Genomic DNA, 6,989 nt, shown 5'->3' with positions numbered 1-6,989 from the left:
AAGGCATTTCTCATCAAATGCAAACTTATCTTCTTTTTCATTACACATCGGGGTGGTGATCTTGGAGAAATCCTTGATGAATCACCGATAGAAACCGGCATGTCCCAAGAAACTGCGAACCCCCTTTACAGAGATTGGTGGAGGGAGTTTGGCTATTACATCAACTTTTGCTCGATCTACCTCAATGCCCTTTTCGGAGATTTTATGGCCCAAGACAATCCCTTCTGTCACCATGAAATGACATTTCTCCCAATTAAGTACAAGGTTGGTTTCCTCGCATCGCTTCAATACCTGGCCTAGATTGGCAAGACATTCATCAAAGGAATCACCAACAATAGAAAAATCATCCATGAAGACTTCCAAGAAATCTTCTACCATATCTGAGAAAATAGACATCATACACCGTTGGAAAGTAGCTGGGGCATTACATAAGCCGAAAGGCATGCGGCTAAACGTAAAAGTGCCATAAGGACAGGTGAAAGTGGTATTTTCCTGGTCCTCTAATGCAATGCTGATTTGATTGTACCCCGAGTACCCATCCAAAAAGCAGTAATACGCTCTTCCAGCTAGCCGATCAAGCATTTGATCAATAAAAGGCATAGGGAAGTGGTCTTTACACGTTGCGGTGTTCAGCTTTCGGTAGTCCATACACACTCTCCATCCGGTAACTGTCCTTGTAGGAATCAACTCATTCTTGGAGTTAGGAACAACGGTAATGCCTCCCTTCTTTGGCACACATTGTACCGGACTAACCCATGGACTGTTTGCAATTGGGTATACAACACCCGCATCTAACCATTTGATTATCTCTTTCTTGACCACTTCTTGCATAGGAGGGTTTAGCCTCCTTTGATGCTCAACACTGGATGAACTATCCTCTTCAAGCTCAATTCTATGTTCGCAAATACCCGAGGGAATTCCCCTAATATCTGCAATAGTCCACCCGATGGATCTGCGATACACCCGCAATACTTCAAGCACCTTTTGAGTTTGATCCTCATTCAGCAAAGATGAAAGAATAACCGGTAAAGTATTATCTGGGCAAAGAAAAGCATACTTCAAATGAGAAGGAAGTAGCTTGAGCTCAAGTTTTGGAGGCTCAATAATCGAAGGCTTGGCTGGAGGAGTGGTTCTCTTATCAAGATCGAGAGATAATTTCTTCGGCGCATAAGAATACGAACCCCGGCCAATGAGAGAATTAACTGCTTCGATATATCCCATCATGTCATCCGCCTCAAAGTTCACCAAAATGGCTGAAAGTGCCTCATCGAAGTGCTCCTCTTCTAGCTGATGCTCCACCGCTTCGTCTATCTCATCGAATGAATCGATGACAGAAATGCTTTCATAAGCACTAGGCAACTTTAAGCCTTTGCTAGCTTGGAAGGTTACTTCTTCATCATTGACTCGGAATTTTATTTCATTCCTTTTCGAGTCCATTAAGGCTCTTCCGGTAGCAAGAAATGGCCTTCCCAAAATAATTGGGACTTCTTTGTCAACCGCACAATCAAGGATGACAAAATCTGCCGGTAATAAGAATTTCCCCACTCTAACAAGGATATCATCAACAACCCCCACCGGTCTTTTGATTGTTCTGTCGGCCATTTGGAGACGCATGCTTGTTGGTTTAGGTGTTCCCAACCCGAATTGCTTATATATGGCTAGTGGCATTAAATTAATACTAGCTCCATTGTCACATAAAGCACGGGTAAAATTATGATGACCGATGGTGCATGGGATCGTGAAAGCTCCAGGATCTCCCTTCTTCTCAACATTTGATGACGAAATAATAGAACTCACACGGTGGGTGACTCCCACCGTATCATGCTTGACTGCCCTTTTCTTTGTCAACAAATCTTTCAAGTATTTGGCAAATCCCGGCATCTCCTGGAATGCGTCTAGGAATGGAACATTCATTGACAACCCCTTCAATTGGTCGTAGAATCGTTGGCACTTGGCATCCTCCGTTCTTTTCATCAATCTTTGTGGGAACGGAGGAGGAGACTTATAAGTTTGAGTCAAGGGTTTGATTGCCCCCGTGACCTTACTCTTTTGAAAGCTTTCTCCGGTGGCTTTTTCAACACTTGGCTCCTCATCACCCTTTTGAACACTAGGGTGTGCTTCCTTATAATTTTCCACAACAATAGGCACTTCAACTGGTGCCTCTATTTCTTCCTCGACCTCTTCTTCAATAATCTCATCAATAGTCGGCTCGACACTGATAGGTTCAACCACTTTCTGTTTCACCGCATCAAGGATCTTTCCGCTTCTAGTGGAAATAGCTTTGCATGATGCAATGTGATCGCCTCCACTACTCCTTGGGTTCGGAACTGTGTCGCTAGGAAGGCCCCCTCTTTGAGGTGGGTGTTGCTCACGAGAGAGATCTCTCATTTGTGACTCAAGTTTATGAATCGAAGCGGTGTGAGAGCCTACCACTTCGGTCAAATTTTCCATCTTCTTGTCACTCTTTTGCTGGTTGTCCAATATCTTTTCAAGCATAGATTCCATCCGAGAGGTTCCTTGATCATTGGAAGGATTTTCTCGCCAATTCTGAGAGTTAGACGTACGGCCCTTTGGTGGAACATAGGCATTGGAATTCCGATTACCATAGTTGTTGTTGTTGTAATCCCTTCTTTCCGAACCACCATATTCATTTCTACCATATTCATTGCTTTGTTGTTGTGGTCTCCATGGCTTTTGGTAACCCCATTGATTGTGATCAATATAATTTGCATCCTCGCGTTGTGGTTGCCCCTCTAGATAAGCTTCCTCCAAGACTTGGTACATTCCTGGAGTATGAGGTGGCATTTCTTCGACAACATTCACACTCTTAGCCTCTTTCTCCGTAAGCCTCTTTGATAATAAATCCACGGTGGTTTGCAATTGTGCGAAAGCATGATCTCGCTCATGATTTTCTTTGGCCACCGCGGCAATAGAGGGACTACCATAAGACAGGATTTCACTATCACTAGAATGCCAAGCTTTGTTGTGGGTAGTAAGCTTGTCGAGCAACCTGGTGATGTTGACAAATGATTTATCCATGAAGCATCCCCCAGCTGCAGTGTTGACAGCAATTTGATTCACGGTATCTAACCCCTTGTAGAATTTCTCGGCGAGGATAGCATCCGGAAATCCATGAGTCGGAGATTGAGTTAGATAATATTTGAAACGCTCCCATGCTGCATATAATTGTTCCCCCGGAAGTTGTTTGAACTCAAAGATCTTGTCCCTAAGCTCAGCCTTTTTGCTTGGTGGAAACCACTTTTTCAAGAATATATTGGCTAACTCGTTCCAGGTATGAATAGTATTACTGGGGAGCTTTTCATACCATTCCCTTGCTTGACCAGCCAAGGAATATTTGAAAACCCGTAACCGCAGTGCATCAACAGGAACAGCACCTTGAGATTGTTGAGAACATACATGCACGAAATTCTTCAGGTGTCGAAGTGGACAATCCTCCGAAGAATTTCGGAAATAGCCTTCAAGTTTCAATAGCTGATAGAAAGAACTATCAATTTTGAAATTAGCATTTCCCGTTCTAGGAGGAACTACAACAGAAGCGTAATCAGCTTCGTCGATGAATTCCGCAAATACATTCTCATCCTCCTCTTCTTCTGGTGCAGGATGGTTCACTTGGACCCCCCCTTGGTTTCCTTGATTGCGATTATGTCTTCCTGCCATGTTCACCTGGTTCACTAAAACAGCAAACAAGATGTGATGGAATAGAAAAAGTTTTAAAGAAGAGTACACAACAATTAGTAATTTCTAAACCGTATTCCCCGGCAACGGCGCCAAAATTTGATACGCTCAAATTACACCTATTAATGGCGTAAAGCGGACGTTGTCAAATATAGTAACCCAACAAGGTTGGGGTCGAATCCCACAGGGAATATGGAGAGAAAAGAGTACTAATTGTATGCGATACCAGTCTTTAAATGCTTTAATCCTATTCCGGATAGTTCGAATTGATTGTTGAATAATGTAATTGAATACTTTGACTTAAAATGTAATTAATGTGAGAGAGAGACTAAGGTTGTGTTTCCCAATTTGATTAGATAATATGCTTCAGGTTTCAAAGTGATATACTTTTAATGGTTGTTCTATGAATATGCACTTGATCTCTTAAAGACTTCTTAATGTTTCCCAACAGTTAAGAAGTATTTCCTCTTTATGATTCTTCCGAATATAAAAGAGTTACAATCGAAGAGCGACCAATAATACCAATTTAGACTTATTCTTATTCCTAAGTTAGTCTATTAAACGAGGGTTAACGCCTCGAGTCATTGTTATTCAATCTTACCAATATTGACTCTCTTTTCCAAGAAAAGTCAATATAATGGCTTCGGCTAATGCGTGCAATCATTACCCTACGTTACAACTCAAAGATTGAATAAATAACGACAACCATTATGCATATATCAATAACAGAAACCCATTCACACAATACCCATCATGGGATTCACAACCTTAGAATTTAAATTAGCTACTCATAATGTTTGTTGACAGAAAAAGGTTAAAGATTAACATAACACACTTACAATGAAAAAACAAGATGGAATGAGAGAGAAGTTGTTGCCTTAAATGCTCCAACCACTTCTAAGATTAAAGACCTAGGGTTTGTGCCTCTAAAAGAAATCTATACCAAAAACTGCAGGAGAGCCCAATTCAAAACCTTAGCAATCTATTTATAGCAGGTCCAAAAACGAGAACAATTTCCAGACAAAATTGCCCCTGTGCATAGAGTGCGAATCGCACCTAATGTCGCATGTTCAACCCACGAATCGCGGATTTCACCAGACCATCGCAGGTTATGCATCTTTAGTTAATTGTTGAGCAGCATCCGCGACACGACCCGCGATTCGCAGGTCACACCTGCGACTCGCAGGTGGTGTCGCATGTGGTGCCACATGTGATTCTCAAATTTGTCCTCTCTGTCAACAGGTGCTGCACCACCTGCGACTCGCATGTGGTACCTGCGATTCGCAGGTGGTGCCATTGTTCAATCCTGCTGGGTTTATGCTTCATTTTGCTTCGTTTTGCTTCAAGTTGCTTCCGGCATATGTTATTCTACAAATTGACACAAAAACACTAGAAACGACATCAAAAGCACTTGGGTATTTCCAAAAGATTAAGTAATTGGCGTCGAATGAGCCGTAATTTCACGACTCATCAACTTAGCCTTTTGTTTTTTGCCTTTGTAGGGGTTTCCGGTGTCAAAACCTTTGTATAAATAGAACATGCATTTTTCTTGATTTTTTTTACTCTTTTGTTTGAATGTTTGTTATGAATTTTGCCCGAATTGTCGGTTTGTTTTAAGGACAGGAAGACTCGGAGTCATTATTCCGCACTGTGCCTGAATATCGGCTTTTCTCTTCATCCCGTATGTTTTGTCCGGGAATTTAATCAAGCTTTTTGCCCGTGAGACTTATCTAATTCTTTGTGAATTCAGACGTCTCCGAATCACGATAGGTATTTTAGGGCCGGTGTTTTCGGCTATTCTTTTTTAGGGCCGGTATTTTCGGACACCTGAATCCCAGTCTTAGCAAAATTTGATGTGGCAGTCCCCATTCGAGAGAGTTTAAAGATTTTGGATCGGTTCACTTTGACCTTGTTGCCTTTGTCGAATTTCGACCGTAGTGCCCGGAATAGGGTATATGAATGAAGCAATGCCGAAATACGGTGATAATCACCGGGGTAGGGTATTTTAGCAAAAAGTCATCCGAAATACCGTAATCTGAACTTTCGATAATTTTTGTATTGCAAGTATTTGTACATACATGATATGAGAATTTTGTTTCCTTCTGCTTTTGCCGTAGCAAATACTAAATGGACACGATTCATTCTGATCGTTTGGTCCTTACATCGAAACCTAATGCAGAAGGTGCGATCTTGGTTTTTCCGTAGCAAATACTGAGTGGAAATGATTCATTCTAATCGTTTGGTCCTTACATCGAAACCTAATATAGAAGGTCCAGTTTTGATTTGTTGAGCTCCTCCGTTCTCCACTAACCGGGGTAAACCTCGATATGGGTATAATAGTCCCCTAGTGCTTATCCGAGCTGCAAGATCGGGCAAGCGCTATTAAGCCCCCACTCGTAGGCCGTGACCCCGAGTTTCCGGGCGTTTGTCCTTGTCTTTGTCAAGTAACACGTTGTACTTGTTGCCTCGTTAAAAACCTTATCGAAAAACCCATTTTGGGACAAAACCTTACTAAGGAAAAGAGTTGCAACACGTGTTTTCAGACCTAGATTCTAACTTTATCCGGTACTTGACTTCTTGCAAAAAAGAAAAGGGTTAATAGTAAAACACGAGGTGTCCATACCTTAGCAGTAGTATCTCTTCAAATGAGCCACATTCCAGTTATTGCGCAACCGTTGTCCGTCCATGGATTCCAGCTGATACGATCCTTTGCCCGTTACCTCGGTTATCTTATACGGTCCTTCCTAGTTCAGACCCAGTTTTCCTTCGTTGGGATTCTTTGTGTTCAAGGTAACTTTTCGAAGCACCAAGTACCCAACTTGGAAATGTCAAAAATTGGCTCTCCGATTATAGTATCTTTTCACTCTCTGCTTCTGGGCTGCAATACGGACCAACGCTTTTTCGCGAAGTTCATCCGTGAGATCGAGTTTTATGGCCATGGCCTCCTCGTTTGACTCCTCGGTGGTATACCTGAACAGGAGACTCGTTTCACCAACTTCTACGGGAATGAGGGCTTTGGCCCCGTAGACCAACGAGAAAGGTGTTTCCCCCGTGCTTGATTTCGATGTGGTTCTGTAGGCCCTCAATACTTCCGGTAGTATTTCCCTCCAGTGATGATTTGAAGTTTCAAGTCTTTTCCTCAGATTTTGAATTATTGTTTTATTCGTGGATTCCGTCTGTCTGTTCGCACACGGGTGGTATGGAGTTGATACGATTTTCTTGATCTTCAACCCTTCGAGAAAATCATTGACTTTGCCGCCCACGAATTGAGGACCATTATCACAAGTTATTTC

The 6,989-nt window shown here is 42.2% G+C and overlaps 1 non-coding gene across 1 annotated transcript; it reads left to right on the top strand.

Moving 5' to 3' along the window:
• The first annotated feature begins 3,127 nt into the window (after nucleotides 1–3,127).
• Nucleotides 3,128–3,234, top strand: LOC132642966 (small nucleolar RNA R71). The gene has a single exon (XR_009583434.1). It is a non-coding gene; the product is annotated as a small nucleolar RNA R71 (small nucleolar RNA).
• Nucleotides 3,235–6,989: the final 3,755 nt, after the last annotated feature.

Source organism: Lycium barbarum, chromosome 5 (assembly GCF_019175385.1).
Source record: "Lycium barbarum isolate Lr01 chromosome 5, ASM1917538v2, whole genome shotgun sequence".
Taxonomy (NCBI): Eukaryota; Viridiplantae; Streptophyta; class Magnoliopsida; order Solanales; family Solanaceae; genus Lycium; species Lycium barbarum.
This window is presented reverse-complemented; position numbering and strand designations above follow the sequence as displayed.